This window comes from Pseudopodoces humilis, chromosome 1 (assembly GCF_049639895.1).
Source record: "Pseudopodoces humilis isolate 2021_Gansu_Grassland_sample_001 chromosome 1, ASM4963989v1, whole genome shotgun sequence".
NCBI lineage: Eukaryota > Metazoa > Chordata > Aves > Passeriformes > Paridae > Pseudopodoces > Pseudopodoces humilis.
The window spans coordinates 120,344,380-120,363,549 of NC_142200.1; the positions used below are offsets into that span (position 1 = coordinate 120,344,380).

The 19,170-nt window shown below is 40.1% G+C and overlaps 1 protein-coding gene across 1 annotated transcript in view; it reads left to right on the forward strand.

Annotated features, from left to right (window-relative positions):
• The first annotated feature begins 5,534 nt into the window (after positions 1–5,534).
• The window catches only part of HYCC1 (hyccin PI4KA lipid kinase complex subunit 1), a 55,088-nt gene continuing 41,452 nt past the window's right edge, over positions 5,535–19,170 (forward strand). The window contains exon 1 of the mRNA XM_088058440.1: positions 5,535–5,552. The gene's annotated coding sequence lies outside the window, so the exon portion shown is untranslated. The remainder of the gene's footprint in view (positions 5,553–19,170) is intronic.

Consider the following 19,170-nt stretch of genomic DNA (forward strand, 5'->3'; position numbering starts at 1 on the left):
AAAATAAGTTCTTTAACCCATTGTGCAAGAGAGCAGTCCACACACAGGGTCAATTTATTGACAGTTCTGTGTGGAAAGGGGTGCTGGGTGGGAAATCCTCAAAGCCAGCACTACCACTATGAAAACTTTTCACTCTTTATACATTTTAGCAAACAAAGGCGCTAATGTTCATTGGCTACAAGTTATCTCATTCTTTTATTAATTAGTATTCCTTCTTTTATGGTTAAGGATTTCCTCACTTCTCATGCTAATTAGTCTGCATGCCCAGTCTTTCTTTTCTTTCGATTCATGGGTTTCTTGGGTCAGTGGTCGCAGAGCTCCCTGCTGAAATTACCTTTTACCCAGTCAGAGCTGGTTTCAGCACAGTTGCTGAGTTGGTTTTGTCAGTTTCTCCCTTGTCTTGGGGGTTCTGCCAAACGTCCTAGTAGCCTGTAAAATCTGCATCCTTCATGTTCATTACATCCATCTCATTACATTACATTCATTACATCCTTTTCCCTTAGGTTTTGTTACCCTCCCACTAGGTCTGAGATCATTAAAGCATCTCAAGCTCTAAACTTTAACAAGGCAATTCTACCTATGAGTAATTTATCTTTCTGACACCTGGACATCAATTATGTCACAATGATATGGACTTCATATGAAATCTGCTGCCTTGCTATGAATTCATCTGTCATTGTTGTAGATTTGTGTCTTTTCCCTTGAGTCTGTGACTAGTAACTCATCTCCACATGCCTTTCCTTCATTCAGATGAAGCAGCACTTGCAAGGCCTCTCCTTTCCTTTCGCATTGTCTTGCCTATAGTGCCTCTGTCTTTTATGGGCAAAGTGTATTTGTTTGAGAAGATGTGGAAGATGAGGAAAATTATGTGTTCTAGTAGGAACATGAGTGAGAAGGGGAGGGTTGTGCTGGATAGAGAGGACATCTTGGACCAATTTGCAGTGCCACTTTTGCCCGGAAAGGAAAGCTGCCAAGAGAATCCTGCACTCTTCTCACAGAGATCTGGAGGACTCACTCTTCCCATGCCAAGTCACCTTGCTTAAAAGCTCAGTGATGCTCTCTGAAAGATTTCATTCTATTATGACACTTAGCAGTACTATGATCTTATTTCTGGCAGTAGCGTAGTGAGAGACTCAAATGCCTTTGTTCAGCTTTTGTGACAGGTTGGGTGCCCTCTGCTAACCTGGTGTGGATGACTGACAGGTCCAAGCAGTGCTGCTGTCACGAGCAGAGCCAACAGCCCAGGTGAAGCAGTGAAATCAAACAGAAACCTGTGACTTGGGATCAGTAACAGGCTGTGTTCAGTGCATGTTGACTGAAGAGAAGCTGACATATGTGGCATGGAAGAAAGATTGCCCAGGTGAGGTCCGAATTATGCATTTAGCAGACGCTGGATTTAAAACCAGTTCTCCTGAGTTTGTCATTGATTCGTATTCAGTGGATTAGAGAAATACAAACTAACTTGTCACAGCAGAGACCAAAAATATCAATGACAAATGCTCAGACAAGACTTTACTGGATTAGTGGAAATAGGATATCAAAGAAGAAAATAGATGCTTGACTGGGACAGTATTAAACCAGGGATTGTCAGCAGGTTTAACTTTTTGAAGTGAACTGCATGTGGGTCTCAGGTTATTTCTAACTCAGTAGCAAGATACTTTCCAAATTGTAATGTTTCTGACTCTTTTCATCTTAGCCCATCCCAGATATATATTTTTTTTTTAACAAAAACAACCTCAGGGCTGTTCTTTATTCCAGAGCAGTCATTTTTTTTCCATCCAGCTACATACAGGAATTTAAGCTGAGTTATGCCAGAAGGAGTGCCAGGACAAGTCATAGCATTGATGCTTACACGAGACATAAACTTCAAGGAGAAAATGAGCTTATCACCACATTAGCCAGGGTGTCTTTCTGTGTACATTAAGAAGATCAAAGGTTTATTTCCTTGTAGTCCCATGAGCAATGGGAGAACTTAGACTTCCTGAAATCAATATTCCAGTTTTGACCAGTACATTCTTAGCTGCTGGTCTTCTCAGGAGCACGGTCTTACTGGGTGCCAGTGGCTTCTATTGAGCAAGGATGTCTTGTCCCACCAAGCTGTGCCAGAGCACGAGGGGAATTTGGTCTGAACGGTTTCTTCATGTTTGAAGTATTTCCAGGATACTCTCTTATCTACAGTTTACTAGAGGTCTTTCACAGACCTCTACTAGATTTCTTTCTGTGGAGAATTGTTTTAATGTTTTGAATGCAAATTTTCTCACTGCTTATTTCTAGAATCCAAGGACCCTTTTCACATGGCTTTATTTCTCTTTTTTTAACAAAATTCTTCCCTTTTTTCTTTCTCTCAAGTTTTAAATTTGTGTCTTCAGTGCTAATGAAAGGAATCTTGTTTTCTTACCATGATGTGAAGTATGACTTGCAATGTCCCCTGGCATCCCAAATTTTCTGTTCTGACAGATGCATCAGTTGCATTAAAACTTTACAGGCAAAGGGAAGAGAGACTAGAATGAAATGATACTTTATTTGTTTTTTCATGATGTGAGGTAGGTGTGGGGCTTTTCTCCCTTTTTGCATTAAAGATTAAGGTCCACTTTGAAAACTTAGACCATGAAATAATTTACAATTGAAGCCACAACCAGCACTTTTCACTCTGTGAAGCTTCTGTGTGTCCTGTGCAATTTTTACTGCTTGTTCACCCAAGCAGCAATGCTTATCTGAAAGCAGCACATTTGTGCCAGGGAGCAGGAAGAGCAGGGCTGCCCCAGGAGGGAGCCAGCTGTGGAGGAGACCCCATCCTGGCACATGAATGCCTTCTTGGGCAGGGTGCCTTCCCCCACACCTGAACAGAGCCAGGGCTGTGACAGGACCTGCCGATGATCCAGTGGTCACCAGAGGAGCTGAGGTGACAAGGAGCTGCAGTCCCTGAGAGAGCGTGGTCAGGGTGCTGAAGCCTGCCGGGGTGCTCAGGGCTCCAACAGTTTGGGTGAGGGAAGTTCTTCCAGCCAGACATATTTGGTTTTGAAAGTGTGCCTCCTGCATTCTCCCAAGCTGAATTTAATGCTGTTTAATTGTACTGTTGTTGTAATATAGCTCCTCTGTACTTCACTGGTCAGGCTGGGGACGTGACGGGCTGCTTTGTCCTGGCAGCCAGGATAGGATGTGCCTTCTGTCAGGCAGCAGTCCTTTTTCATGCCAGCATTTCCATTTTAGATTATTGTGGAATGATTTGTAGCCAGAGCCAGCCAAAGGCAGTAACTGTGACAAATGAAAACTCTGAAAACAATCTCCTTTCAGAAACAGATAAACAAGACACAGAAAGCAGAGGATTCCTGTATTGCTGTTTGGCTGACCCCAGACAGTGAGTAATTCTGCCACAGGAGGTGTTACACAAAGTCATTAACATCTCCTGGAAATGAATGTATTTCCAGACCTTTGGTGTAATTTGGAACTTATTCCAGACCTTTTCCTTCATTCAGATTTTCCGCTCTGAAGAACAATAAATACTTAGGCTGTCTGCAATGCTTCTAATCCAGCCTACTTCTTTTTCCCTTTGTCAAGGGAAAAAATAATATTTGATGTCTCCTAAAGCCAGTTCAGTAATTACTGTAGCAACATAGCAGTAGAGCAGCTGAACATAGCCTGTCTGTGAGGTGTAAGGAGTTGGGGTTGGCTTTGCTGTCTGCTGGTAGCACAGACTCCTGCCCTCTGGGACCCATGGGAGCTTGCCATGGGCCTGCAGAGCCTGAACCTGCTGACAAATTTCTGGATACTGCAAAATGGCCTAGACTTCCTTGCCCATGAGAGGGAAAAGCAAGCAACCCTAGAAAGGGAGATTTTTGTAGCAAGGTCATAATAAACATACGATTAAAAAAAAAATAAAATAAATTAAGTGTACCAGGGAATTAATTGAAAAAAGCAGCCTTCTTGATTTTATCGCTTTAAAGTTCTTGGGCATCAATTTGATGAACACTTAAACATACATTCTTTTAGTGAGTTTGAAATACCATAACCTTAAAGAGACAACATAAAATAGGATATTGCCTTGTTTTCTTCCAGCATGTTCTGCCCTTCAGCATGTTCTAACAAGCCCAGTCCCTGCCAAGAGCCGTGCTCTCCTTTTGAGAACTAGTCTTTTCTTGGGAGAAACCTAGCAGGAAAGATTATTTACACCTAAATATCCCCTCTTGGGGGTGGCTCTCAGTGTTAATAATCCTCTTGCTAAACAGGGGAATTCAGGCAGCATGTGCCTAAGTGTCTGAACTTGTTTAAGCTCTCAGTAGGTTAACCTCCATGCTGGAAACTGGATCAGAGAGTAGTGAAACTGTTTGTGCAAAAGTCCAAGTGGATGGGTAAAACTGCTGTGTTGTGTTACAGAGAACATCAGTCTTTCCACAAGGGCTCCATCAGTTCAGAGATTTGTTCTCAGCCAAATAATAAACATTATCTGACCTTCCAGTAAAAATCTCTAAATGAACTCTTTGAGTGTATCTATTTGCAATATAAATTTATACTTAGTATCTTTATTTTTTATTTTTTTAAATACTTTTTAAAGTAGGAACAGTGACACCGAGGACTGGGTTTATCTGAGATTGTCTCTGTGAGCTTTACCCACAGCTAAACTGAGGTACAGAAAAGGAGCATAACACTAACAGCTGAGCAAAGTTTATGCCCTCTCACCTACCAGTGGAGGATTGCAAAACAGAAAAGCTGGTATCAGCAGTTCTAATTTACAGCTTTTTTACACATTTCCCAGGGTGAACAAGGGGTATTCCTCAGGCCCTTCTACTTGAATAAGCCAATTAATTACATTTTGTTCACAGACCAAAAAAAAAGGAGAAGAAAAGATTGCTCTTATGTAAGGAAAACTCTTAGCAGGGAAAAAATGTAAAATTTTTAATAGCAGCAAAAGAGGAAATGACAAAACTGCCTTCATAGTCATGTTGAATTCTACCATCATTTAAATGACCTCACAGCACCTATGCCTCAGCAATAGTTCTATATATTATAAATATATATATATATTATAAATACAAATATAAATTATATAAATATATATTATATAAATGATAGTTATATATATATATATGTATGTTTTTAAACAAATCATATTTTTCCAGTCCAAATGCTGTCTGGAAGAGGATGCCTTCAAGGAAACAATGAGTCATCCTCAGGAGACCTGCAGCTGAGGCACCTCCTTTGGAACAAAGCCATGTACATCCATCTAAAATATCCAATTATAAACAGTATTATGTTACTCACATAATTGTCCAATGGCCTTAGAAGCAATCTGGGATTTTTTTATGACAGTAAGAAATAATGCTGAGTTGTTGATGTTAAAAGCTAGAATAACATCACATGAAGATTAAAATGCCATTTCAGTGATAGTGTATTCTGGATTATGTTAAGAAATATTTGCCTGTGATCATTTAAGATGCATAACATTTTTACTCCTTATTAAAAGCTTATTTGAACATCTGAATGTAGAAGATACCTTCTGAAGGTTAATGTGGGAACCTTAGGGCAGATGAAGAACTCATCTGTGGATTTGGCAGGTAAGATAACACAAACTTGTGTGGACTGTTCTTTTTTTCTGTGTACCTTTCTGGATTATGAAAATACTATTATGAAATAGATTTTCACAAATTCCCAGTGATACGTGGGCTTAATGCTTGCTGTCTGTCTCAAACCCTTGGCTCTAGTTTTGAGTTCTTCTACTCTAAGAGGTATGGGAGGACTAATGCAAGAAAAGGAAGCTTTGAGAAGAGGTAAGTATATGCTAGAGCCTGTTTGTTGCAGGTGTGAGATAGAGGGTCTCACAAAATAGGAACAAGGGTACACCTTGCTCAGAAGGAGAAAGATCCTTTTGTGTGACCTGATGCATCAACTGAAGGACTGTGGAATCCACAGTGCAGCCAGCAGGACCCTGAACAGTGCTAACGCTTTCTTGTTATTCCTGTTGTTCCATCCTACTGCTGGAATAGGTCCTGTCAGAATAGGTCCATCATTCCTGGGCTAACATGCCTCTGCCATATGGGGCTAGCACAAGGATGAGCTGACCTTCATCCAGTCTCCCAGGAGCTGACAGGATGCAGGATGAATAAGGGCTGTAGAAGGAAACCTAGAAAGCACTGGTTATTTGACAAAGTGAAGGCACTATACAGACAAGATCTGTAATTTCAGCATTTACTTAATGAAAATGAAGTACCTAGCCCCTCCAACTCTTCTCTCTCCGGTCACTCATCAGGCTGAGGTTTTTGGAGGTTTTCCATAGCACAGAGCTGGGAATTATTTCTGGATGCTGAATGACTGCTGGAGGAGTAGGGATCATTTGTGTTGATAATGCATGTGCTATTGGGAGAAACTAGCTTTGAGAAATCATCTTATAATGACACTGATGTATTTGTCATGTTCATTTGACTGCACATTTGTTTTGTGGGTAGGAAGAAGCTGGTTTTGAAAGAAACAATTAATGGGGATTAAAAGAAGCTGTTCTGCAGTCAGCTGCTTTCTGGAACAATCACGAGGGTGTCCGGATTGCCATCTTTCACTGAGCCCTCCAGTGACAATGGTACCTCTGTATTTCCCCACCTATAATATTTTATGCCTTTTCTTTTTAGTATTCGTCCTCTTGGATTTTCTTGGACATCTTGATTACACCTATTCAGCACCTCTACCTGTAATTTTCCCTTCCTTTTGCCTGAACTTTCTCACAGCTTTTGTTCCCAGCCTCGTAATTCTCTCAAAAGTACAAGCCAAGGTAATGCAGCTAGGACATGGTGGACCTGATCCTTGTTACAGATAGCTGAACCCCTGGGGGCTGACAGAGGAGGTGACCAAGAGAGGGTTGAAAGACTCACTAGACAGGAGGTTACAGCATGCAGTGATCTGTCTGTATCCAAGCCCAGATGGTGCCGAGTACGTGCTGCATGGATGATGGGAATGGTATGGCTGCTTTCAGTAGTGTGTTATCCCTTTATAAAATCCTCTGAAATTCAAGGAAATTAATAAAACTCTTTATGAGTATGTAAAAGTCAGTGCCTGATACACACTGACCGACGATATCTCCCTTATTCAGCTGTGGCAGAGTGTTAGTGTTTTCCCAGTGCTACTGGGATATAATAGGGGCTTTACTGGTTTCCACCAGGCAGTGAACAGGGCTGTGACACAATCACTGACCCAGTTTTATCTGAAACAAACAACCCTTCTCTCTCCTCCCTCCGAACAATAAGATTGTTAGATCCAAGGCCAAATTCATGTTGTTGTGAACAGCTGCAAATCCACTGACGTCAGCAGAGCTGTATCCACTTAATAAAGCAGAGAGTCCAGCTCACAGTGGTTCTTTGGATAGATTTCAGTGGAAAAATTGCATCTATCTATCTAAAATTCTGCTCAGTTTTTCTTTGGATGGATATGTTTTTTCCTGCCCTGTGTAGCGCAGGAGTGTTCTGTCAAGCTGCTGCTCGTGTAAGTGATTCTTGCAGCTCTCTACGAAGCAGATTAGAATCTGGCTGGATGAACTAGCTACATCATGGACAAGTATGAGATTGTTAGAGGAGAAATAAAACTTCTGATCTCAAAGGCCCAATAAACTTGATATTCCAGTGCAGGATCTATGAAGCATAGCAGAGAAGTGCAGGCACTACATGGCCAGCAAGAAGCATGACTATAATGTTCAAAGGGCTGCTCAAAATAGTCTTAGTTTTACAAGTGGCAGTCGCCATGGCTTGATCTTGCCAAGTGTCTAAAAACATTAGTCCCATTGACCTTGAGTAACACACATCTAGAGTGAGGCAGGGAACCAGAACTGCAGAAGTTGGAGCTTTGGAGCAGACACTCCTGGTTGCAAGGACTATTTTTTTCTGTTTTCTTGAGAAGAAGGGAAACTTCACATGGGAATGGAAAAAGTGCTGGAGCAGACAATGGTCTCCACTGGCTTCAGCACCAATTTCCAGACCAGCACTGCTGTGTCTGAATCACGTTGGAGCAAGTTGTTTGACCTTTGGTACAAGAAATTACTTCTGATAATCTGTGTCTACATTAGATTAGATTGTGCTGATCCCATTCCCTAATCAGGGCAGCTGCATGGGAGTTGCACTCCAGTTCTTCCCAATGAAGTTGCATCTTTCTCAGGAGTTTGTATTCTCAGTGTTAAAGATAAGTGAACAGGACTTTTTAGGAGAAATTAAAATATGGTTTTAATTTAGTCAGCATGAGTTTCTGTGTGGGCATCTGTGTAAGTAAAGAACTCTGGCAGTGCAAGAATGCTCACAGTTCTAACCTTCATTTAAGTTACACAGTGAAGTATTTACAGATTACTAAGGTGGACTTTCAGCAGCTGACATGTGCATAATGCAGCGACAGCAGCGAGGGTTTGTTGGTGATGTTCTTTGTGCAGAGTCACATTTAGGCTGACCTTTGATCCAAGCAGTGTGAATGACAGCAGTTTGGGATGCTTACAATGGGTTACTGAAAAAAAAAAGGAGGGTATGTAATAAAATTATTAGCACTGAGATGCAACAAGGTGGTGAAAGATACAGATCTGACTCACCAGGGAAAACACTTCATGTACAGGATGGATTCTGAGTGTCCCGTCTTCATCTTACTTAGCCTGAGGGTGTGGGAAGAGCAAACAAAGAACATGTAATTGTTCCCACACAAGAACAGACAAGCCTACATTGAAAAGATGAGTGAAACTAGCAGGATTCAGGGACATGGCACGAAATCTCCAAGGAGAAACAGACTTCAGTCTGAGACCTTGAATATCAAAAGGAGTTGATAGACTTATAAACCCTTTGAGAAGACACAGGAGGGGAAGATAACCTTTCAGAAGTTCCCTGTGGAGACAAACTGAAGGAGAGAGATTGTGAAGAGAATTTAAATATATCTGACTGTTGAGAGATGTTAGTAGTTTAGATTAAATAAGTAAGTTTTAAATAGAATTACTCAATCAGATTTAGTATACTATTTGCTTAGTTTTACTTTCTTAGCATGAGTAACTGGATTTGCTGAAGTCTTAGGACACAAGCTGTGAACTTTCACTGACGTCTATGCTTTTGGATGGTTTAAATTTGTTTTCTTACTAATTTTCCTAGTAGTTTGTACAGTGCTGTGCTTTGGATTTAGCATGAGAATAATATTGATAACACACTGATGATTTAGTTGTTGCTTATAAATGTTTTTTCCCTAGGTCTAGGACTTTTTTAGTTTTCCCATATGTTATTGGTGCGCAAGTGCACAAGAAGCACAAACCAGAAGAGAAAGAGGACACAGTTAGCAGCAGAAGATACAACTGGAGGAAATAAGAACAGTTAATGGCCTGACTGTGTGGAGGTGAAGGAAGAATCCCATATGGTGTTAGAACACCCCAGACCACAAATCACCATTGAAGTAAAAAGTCATGTGCAGAGCACATGAGGCAAGGGTACATAAATCATTAGGGTGTAATTGCCCAGGGATGTCCTTGTTTGCAGTCCCTCTCTGGAGACACCCAGATCAAACTGACTCTGCTGCTGTATCACTCTATTAAATTATTTATTCTTAAAAAATCCAAAGCCTGAGACTCTGCTGCAAGAAACCTGGGGTTCAGACTGAAGGAGAAGGAAACACACCTGAGAATAAATGTGTGTGTGAACAAGGAGTCAAAAGGGATCATCCATTGGCTCACTGGAGCTGCCCTCTGTAAAGGAGCTCCAGTCCTGTCAGTTAAAGTGTTGGGTCACATATGTGCAACTCCTTGAATGGTGTGAGAATGCTCAGGCATTCTCCATTAACACAGCCTCTCTGGGCCAGGAGAACAGCAAGCCTGCCAGTTGGACATGTGGACAGTTCCACAGTTTTAGAGATATTTTTATCTTTCATATATAAGTAATAGATGTGGCTTTAAGCTGTCCATTCATTACCTCTGGTACAGTTGACACTGGAGAAAACAGAAGCACAGTCATGTGTGAAGGACAAGGACAGTTGTAACTAATAGGCTGGAAGTGTAGACAGGACCCCAGCAGGAAGAAGAAGCATCATGATATTTCATCACACACACATAAAAAATGATGATAACTAAAGGCTTGTTATGTGGGAAGAAACCTGCTCAGACTGGGTCAGAGGTATTTTTCAAGTATAGTAATGCTAATAAGCAACATTTCCCCACTAAAAAAAAAAAAAAAAAGGACTATATTCTTCCCTTCATGTCCTTTTCCTACTCCATATCTGTGATTCTACCTTTTACTGTCTTCTCACTTTTGGTATGTGTAATGCTAAGGGTAGCATTTATGAATGAGCCTGTTAGATTGTTGCATGTACTAGTAGTTTTTGTAACTATTCCTCCAGCTATGTGGGTGATATTTTTCTAAGAAAATGCACTAGTGTTTCCTAAAAGTGTGATTTAACATCATCCGGTTAAGTGGAGTAGTTTGAAAAAGCCTTTTGTAAAATCTTTTAGAAGTGTCTTCTTATTTTTTTCATAGAGGTATAGTATCTACTGGGTTTTTTTCAGCTTGTGACTTGTTCCTAAGCTGCCAGGCATTGACAGCACATTGCCAGGCTGCCAACCCTAATACCTTTGGCAGTAGATGGTTGCTTTTAGCAGCAGTCATCTGCTGCCAAATTACCTTGCCAATGCACTTCTGATTTCTAGATGAGTTGGAGTCCAGGACAGGCTGCTCAGGAAGTTTGACAAAGGGCACATCAAGATTCCTACCCATTTGTAGAAAAAGCAGCTGCTCAGCACATATCAGACATGTTGCTCTCCCTTGCTGGCCTGCTGGCTGCAGACACTGCTTCATCCCAGTTTATCCTGCATTATCTCACGCTGCTGTCTTGATACTAAGTTCTAATTTTGCCATTTGAAGCCTTCAGTGTCTCTAACTATTGCCAAGTTCAAGATCCAGGGCCTTGCTGTCAAACACCCTTGTGACTGTAGTCTCATTTTTTTCTCTTCTTGCTTCCACAGGAACGATTCCTTCATGTTATACTCCTGTCCTCACTTCTTACCCTTATTACAGTGAATTTTCTTCATGTGGAAAAAATTATCTCATTTTGTATATAGTGATTTTTTCTGAAGAATTCATTAATTTCAGACTACCACCTCATCTGCAGGCACCTGTTACCGTTTCTCTTCCTGCACAGGAAAGCAACAGGAGCTCCAGGAGGCAAACTAACCCTTTTGTTAATTAAAGCCCTCTTTTACAGTGAATCTGTGATTGTGCAGACTTATTTGCAAGTTTATTTAATCAGGAGGATTTGGGTTACTTATTTGCAAATTTATTTGATCAGGAATATTTTGTTTGCTTTGGTTTCATGGCAAAATCTGGCCTTTTGTGTGCATTTCTTTCCTGGGAAATTCCTCTATAAACTTACTCAGAAGCAAGAGCCAGAATCCACACACATCCTCTCCATCCCAGACACAGACTGAGCCTGCAGACACCACCTGCTAGCACACAGCATTTGCCCCACACCATTATTCTCTGCTCCTGTCCATCGAAAAGGAGCAGAATAGAGCGAACAAGAGGACAACAGAATAACTTGGCACATGCCACCCCTCATGCAGGTGGTGAATCTCTGGAGGCTGGGAGGAGGCAGCCAAGCTGCAGCCATAGTCTGACAGTGGAATGGGCTTAAAGGAAAATAAATGTGCTTCCCTGCAAAATTTTATTTTGAGAACACATCTACAATGGGTAGTGACTTCATTTAAACAAGTTGCAGAAACTCATTTCCAACAAAAGAAGTTAGATATGATGCTTCAGAAGACATATTAATTCTCAATTTTCCTTTTCAGTTATTGTGAGGATCTATTTGCATTTGCAAAATGAAGTGAAAATGTAGCAAGAATATACAGTATTTTTTCAAGCCAACGTGTGGTATTTTATTGTGGAGAAAAGTAAAAACCTCATATGTAGAGCATTGCATATATTTTCATTTTAATTTATACTGTTTTGCATTACTGATTTCTAATATCTCCTTTGTTTTAACAAACGTGCTTCAGGTTAGTGTGTCTTTGGAGTGCCACAATAATACCTATTATTGTACAGTTAACGCATATTTGAATATTTCAAGAGACATTTAACAAGTTTCTTTTCATATAATATTAATTTAAAATTATCTGGCTGAGCCAGTTTTATTTGTATGTATTAGGTGAGGTTTGAATTGTTTCTTCTAATCCTTTTTTTCTCATGTGTCTCTTGAGGGTATTGCAATTTAAAATATCTAGAAGACACTAACATTGTCGTGTTGCTCTTCACACTCTTCAATACTGTAGTAGCTCTCAGTGAGTGAAATTACACCAACCCTGCTGACGTTAGAAGCCTTCACACTTGGACAGCACAATCCTTGTTCAACCCTATCCCCTCCAGCAGATGTCATTGTGGCAATGGAGAATACTGCTGGGGATACTGGGAACGAGATCTCCTTTGCCAAGGCAGGAAGAAAGCTCTGCAGTAATAGACTTTTTTTTAATAGACTTTTTTTTCTGTTGAAACAAGGTAATTCTCTCAAAGCTTTGCATTTATGGAGAGCTTTTCCTTTCTATAATGCTTTGAAAAACATGTTGACTAGTAAAACACCAGACTGTTGTCCATGGCAGTGGTGTCTATATGCTCTGAAGATGGTCCTAAGTATAGATATATATGGGAAGAAATGCAATACTCAGTTTGTCGATTCTTTGATCTTTGGTGTTTTTTCTGCAAATGTACAATTTCTTGTGTATGACACCCGTTGCTCAAAGCCATCATATCCCCCTGCCTGCCCTAATCCTCTTTAGCAATAATTTCTCCAAAGGAACACCCAAATCCTCCTATTTCACTTTTACCATGAGTGAATCTCTCCACACCCATCGGCACCTGAGCTCTGGGTGTCCAGTCAGTTTTAAGGTTTGTAGCTGCCTGAGTGGATTGTTGAGCAGAGTAAATCCACAACCCTGTATTATTGCCAGTATGATTTTAATCTTTCAAACAGAGAACAAATCCCCAGAAAAGCCAAGAGACAAGTCAGTCTCTGGCAGTTTTACCTGCACAAGGCTTGCAAGGGTGCAACATACACATCTATATAATTTGAAAAACGTATTGAAAATATATTGGATTATTGAAAATGTGATTTGCTATTGTTCAGTGGTTGATCTGAGTTTCTCAGAAAGGTCATGAAGTTCAGGATTAGAAAAAATTATCAGACACCTTTCTTCACCTTGAAAGTCCCAAGTTTTGTTTGATATGTATTTAGTGAGTGTTTTAATTTCCCTTTTTAATTTTAGCCAATGCTACGTTTGTGTTCTTCATGACAGACTGACAATATGTAAGATGTAGTCAGATAAAATAGAGCACAAGCTGAGCTGAGTGAAGCAAGCTGTTGAGCTGAAATGTGACTTTCTAAAAATCAACAAGGTGAAGCTATATCAAATAATAAGTATATAATTTGAATGTTCTCTTTTGGCTAGATAATAGCCCTATGAATAATAAGTTTTTATTTTTTAAAATGGCAGGCTTTGGGGAAGCATATAGCGAGAATGCAGAGCACTAATGGCCCGATTAACTTAAGAGTCTGCTTCTCCTCCTTAGTCCAGTCTTTGAGACTGAAGCAAGTCTCTGTGACTAACATAAATTCTAGGGGAAATGGCCAGATAATCAGAACAAATTTGTGACCTCTCAACACTAAGAGGAAAGCAATTATTATTGGCAAGATTTTTGTCATTGTTCACATTCTTAAAAAAAATTTGGCTGGAATTTTGTCCTTGACCAAGTGGAAAGGCTCTCTGCTGGCAGGAGAACAATGTATTTATTAAAAACAAAGCAACTGATGCTTTTGTCAGAACAAGAACAGACATCTGTCTGGCTGTTCTGAGTAAGCAAAAATAGCAGAAAAGCCCTATAAAGTTCTATTAAAATAAATGGGGTAATGAAAGGGTTGCAAAGAATGCACTTGTTTATAAATTACCACCTCATCTGGGCACTGTCAAAGAACATGGGAAAAAAAGTATGTCTTTTATTCTCAGGAAATGTAGGATGTTGTATTATCAAAGTTAACAATGAAAGCAAACTATTAAAAAACCCTAGAGTACCATTTTAAGAACTGTGAAAATATAGCTATCAACTATAAAAGCAGAAGACAAACTCAGCTATAATCTATTAGAAAAGGTAACAAAGATAGCTACCTAGCTCATGTTCACTTTGGATTTTACTTCAAATATCTAAGATTTTTGTTAGATATGTTGTCCTATTTAAGAATATTTATATTCCCATTAACAGTGTTTCCATATTTTCTGAAAGCATTTCATAGTGAGGCCTTTCATTTTAGCTTTCATATTTTTCAGATGCTGTGCTGTCTAGGTGTGTAGTTTTGAGCTTCGTATTAAGTGTAAGTGAGCTCTCTCCACAGAGCAGGTTGACAGAACAATTCCTTTTCTAGCTTGATACCAAGGACAATCATCAGGCCCAAAAACATAAATGGTGGACTGAAGAGAGATAACAAGAAGGATAAGACTTCATAATCTGAAGCTGTAATTGGACAATTAACCCAAATATGCAGATGGACCGAAACTTATAAAAATGTGAGACCTCATGACCAGTTGTCCAATTTGTGACCATTTTGGGTCCATCTTGGATGTAGCCCTGGCCAGACTCTTGTACTGCCCAAGGTGTATCCTTTAAGGCCTTTCAATAAACACCTACTTTATTCTTAATTCTGTCTAGCCTCTGTTCTAAGTCAGCCTTCTCAAGGCATCAATAGCACTGTAATTTAATTTCACTTAAGTCTTAAAACATTCAGTCTCTAACTCACTGCTGTGAGAGGAGAGAATAAGCATCACAGATAAAAGCCCAGAAGCTTGGAAAAGTAATCATAAAGAGATATCGCTCAGTTCTCTGTATCTGTTTTAAAGCAGGGTCAAATATGCCCAAATTCTTCTTAAAAATCCGAGTTGGTGGTAATTTCACATTTTTCTCCAGGGATCTGCAGCTGCAGTGCTATCAGTACAGTTAGAGCAGGTGTGTAAGAAATACGGAGACAACTTTTTACCAAGGCCTGTAGCAATAGGGCAAAACATAATGGTTTACAGTAAAAGAGGGTGATTGAGACTAGATATAAGGAACAAATTTATTATAATGAGGGTGGTTAAGCACCGGAACTGATTTCCCAGAGAGGTGGTGGACATCCCATTTCTGGAAACATTCAGGTTCAGGTTGGATCGGACTCTGAGCAACCTGATCTAATTGCAGATGTCCCTGCTCATTGCAGGGGTGTTGGACAAGATGACTTTTAAAGGTCCCTTCCAATCCAAATTGCTCTGTGAGTCTATGATTTCCTAATGCCAACCTTCTGTCTCCCTTGCAGCTTAGCTTGCAGTTTGTCATCCTATCTGCTTTAAAAGAAACATTAATCTCTCTCAGGATTATGAAATTTACTAATGTAATTGAACACGTAACTTTTTCCAGGGGAATTGCTTGAAATGTGAGTCTCTAAGCTAGTGCTGGTTCTTGTACACTGGAAGAACTACAGCTGAGAGTAGGATGCGGCCACAGCAATGAAGGTCAGACCAAAAAAATGCTTCTGTGCAGACACACTGACACTGCTTTTCAGGGCTGCTTCCACAGTTCTGCGTGGAGCCAACCACAGTACATGTCCTGAGGGCTTCCTAACACTGGCTGGGTGTCAGGGTGTCCAGGCTGCTTCTCTGGATTAGCAAAGGACACATGAACTTTGTAGGCTTTGCTCTAGCACCCTGACTTTGGGGCTAATGGGTTTACATCAGAAGAGAGAGCTTCCTATATAAAAATGTGTGCATGTGTTTCCAGCTCTCGGGATTCAGAGGCAAAGCTGAACAGCGTGACCCAAGAGTAAGCAGTGAAATGTCAGCTGGTAACCCTGAGTACAACCCTCCATGAGCTCAGCACACTGCGGGGGAGGAAGTGGTGAGCGCAGCCGGGCAGCCTCGCACACACCCAGCATCGCCCCGGCTGCTGAGCGGCTGCGCTGCCCCAGGGGGACACGGCTGGGCTCCATCACCGGGAAACATTCCATGACTCTAAGTTTCTCACGAAAACTGCAGCTCCTGGGCTGGCCAGGGCGTCTGACGGCCCCTTGTAAACCGAGCTGCTAATTTTCCGTAGTTCAGCAGCAAGGCAATAAATGCACGCATTCAGAATGCTACCAACGTGCCCAGGCACACAGGGGCGGGAATTTTCTGTAGGAGTAACAATTAGCAAGCATCTGAAGAACCGTGAAAACTTTAAAATCCTTGAATTGCTTCGCAACATTTTTCCTCATGTCTCTCACAGCATCCTCACCAGCCCTCCCTGTTCCTCCTTGTGAATACAGCAAGGAGCAGCCCCCAGCCAGGCACTACAAACAGTTGTGGTTAGGGAGAGGAAACCCATCTCAGCCGTGATAATTAAGATAGCTGTGATACTTTAATTGAGCTGCTAATACCAAGGTAGAGGTGTTGCATAGAAGGCCTGTGGGTAGCAGCTTTTCTTTCAGTACTTTGCTGAGCAGGAAGGACTGTAGTGCTGAGTGCGTGGGGAGCGTGCCCCAGGACTCACAGGAGATGATCAGCTGTAGTGGATCCTTATCTGTGCCTTCTAGCTTCCCCCTCTCAAATACAGCTTCTCCTGCCGTCAGTTCTGTCATGATGCTGTGTGTTTGTACTTCTCAGAACAGCAATCTCCACGTTGTTCCTCTCTTCCCCTCCCTTACCTTGAGGGCTCATTTCTAAGCTTTTGTACTACGCAGGTTTTGATGCAATGCCTGTATCTTTCCACTCAATTAGTCTTGTGAGCTGCTGTGTTTACAAACCTACATACATGCTTTTAACCTCTGTTTTTTAAGTGTGAGGAAGAAAAACTAATGGATATTCTAGCTCTTGTGTAGTGAGGATAGTTCATATATTATGTGTATGATGATTTGGTTGCTATGTTTTTAAATATTGCCTTATGTTAGTGGTGTAGTAAGAAAAAGCTTTTTCTATTATCTAATCCTTATACTATTTTCCCCTTAAAGTTTAATAAAAATCAGAATCTATTATCCTGTATTTTCAGGTACTGTAAGCATCATCCCTTAGTGCAAAATATTGACGTGGAACATAATGTTTAGATAACTGGCCTTCAATAGCAAGTCAGACACAGTTCTAAATTTTACTTGCATGAATTTAAACTTTTGGAAAGCCTTTGCATAGTATAATAAATTAACTCTTTTATTTTTAATTCTACTGTAGTGGTTTCATAATAAATATTTCTTTCCAGTATTAACAAATCAAGCCACAGTTGTGTCTGTGTGTAAGCTTTGTCATGAAAAGTGAAGTAAAGGAGAACTCCAGGTTGTCAGGAGAACTCTCAGCTAGTAAGAAGTGTAAGATAAAAGCTATCTTTATTTAGGATACATAAAACTTGCCACAAATTATAAGTAAAGGATACTTCTCTGCAGTTCTATGCTAATGTATTATTTTTATTTTTAATTTGAAGTTCCAGTTTGTTATTCAAAAAATCGACCAACAAAATGCTTATAGAACCCTTCCTTCTTGAACAGTTTGCTTTAAAATATTTTGTGATAATATGAGAAATCTGAGACTGAGATATTCAGTGTTTCAGAGTCAAGCAGATGTTAGCTAGTGATTTTTCACTTTCTGGAAAGATCTGGTAAAGAGCTTTCTGCTACAGCAATTTTCTGTCAAAACATGGATTTGATAAAATGTAACATTTTGTAGGAAGATATTGATTTCTTTTATGTTTTCAAGAGAAAGCTATAGAAACACTTTATTTATGGCTGAAACAAGAATATAAAGAAGAAAACCATAAGTCAAAACTGAACATCTGACACTGTCAAAATATCATAGTCAGTTGTTTCAGAGGTCCTAAAATAAAAATTGCAGAATTTGTGTTTTTTTACATAAAGTGCTGTCATCTTATTTCTATTAGAAAGGAAATTTCAGAAGATCTGTTTTTTCTTCCTAGGTCAGCATGATTTTCTTACTTTTTTTTCCCCTTTTTGCATGCTTTGGTTATTGAAATTGTTTTCATGAAGAATGCCAGACCAGGAGTCTCAAGGGCCTGCTGCATTTTATACAAAGCTCTTGGACCTCAGCTGATTTGAAGGACTCGATGCTTCCTCGAAGACCCAATTAGGGGAGTAAATCAAAGGCTCCGTAGGAGCTCAATGTGAGTTCTGGGCACCTTTGAAAATCCTAGCTGAATTTCTAATCAAGAGTACTGGCTGCCCTTAATTCTGCAGTGAGTGTTGTTCCATCCTAATCAAAACAGAAGGGCTGCTCCACAATGGTGCTCCTGTCCATGGAGCAGCACATGCAGCAGTTCCTGTGGTCACAGCCAGCCTGGCCTAGGCTGGCACTGGGACAGAGGACCAAGAAATTGTCCCTTCTGGAATGCTGTCTCTCTCCCTAAACATGCCCTTCTTGGTGTCTCATAGGCTACAGATTTTCTGTGAGATCAGACTGGAAATAACTGCTATTTTTTTCCTATGGTCCAGATGCATTATCTTTTAAAAACGGTCTCTGTGTTGAATTGAGCTTTAAGAACACGGTCATATGACAGAGATTAAGGTTGTTAAGTATTTATTTATCAAGGATTTCTATTTTTAAAGAAGCTTACAAATCCATTATATATCTAAATATAAGAACTTGTAATGAATAGGCAGAGATTGAAAATTATAAAGCAGGCAGAAGCTCTAGGTTCCAAATTATATTTCTGAGAAATGAGAATGCTTTATGAAATCTGAAGAGATCTTCTTCCTGGAAATACTTTTTGTGAAACAGCACTGAGCAGTCTTGACTGCTGTGAAAGTGGAACAAAAGTTCTGATTCTTTGTGGCCCTCGTCTGAGAGGGCAGTGTGAAATGGATTGCTAATGGCAAAAAACTCTGCCCTAAACATAAGACTACGCTGCAGTAAGTGATGTGTCCATCTCTGCACAAAAATCTAAACACATTAAAACCAAAATGTATTGCATATTTTTTTGTGCATCTAGAATATTTAAGGGTAATGTGCTAAGAATGCCTGAAACACTAAAAGAATTTAGGAGTTAAAAACATAAAATCTGTGGAAGTAATATAAGCTGAACTATTTTCTTTTGCTAATGTGACCTGACATTGAAGGACAGTTATCTATCTGCTGCATGAGAATAATTTGCCTGCCTTTTGTTCACAGACGATTCATTACTTTGATAATAATCATTAAGTTAT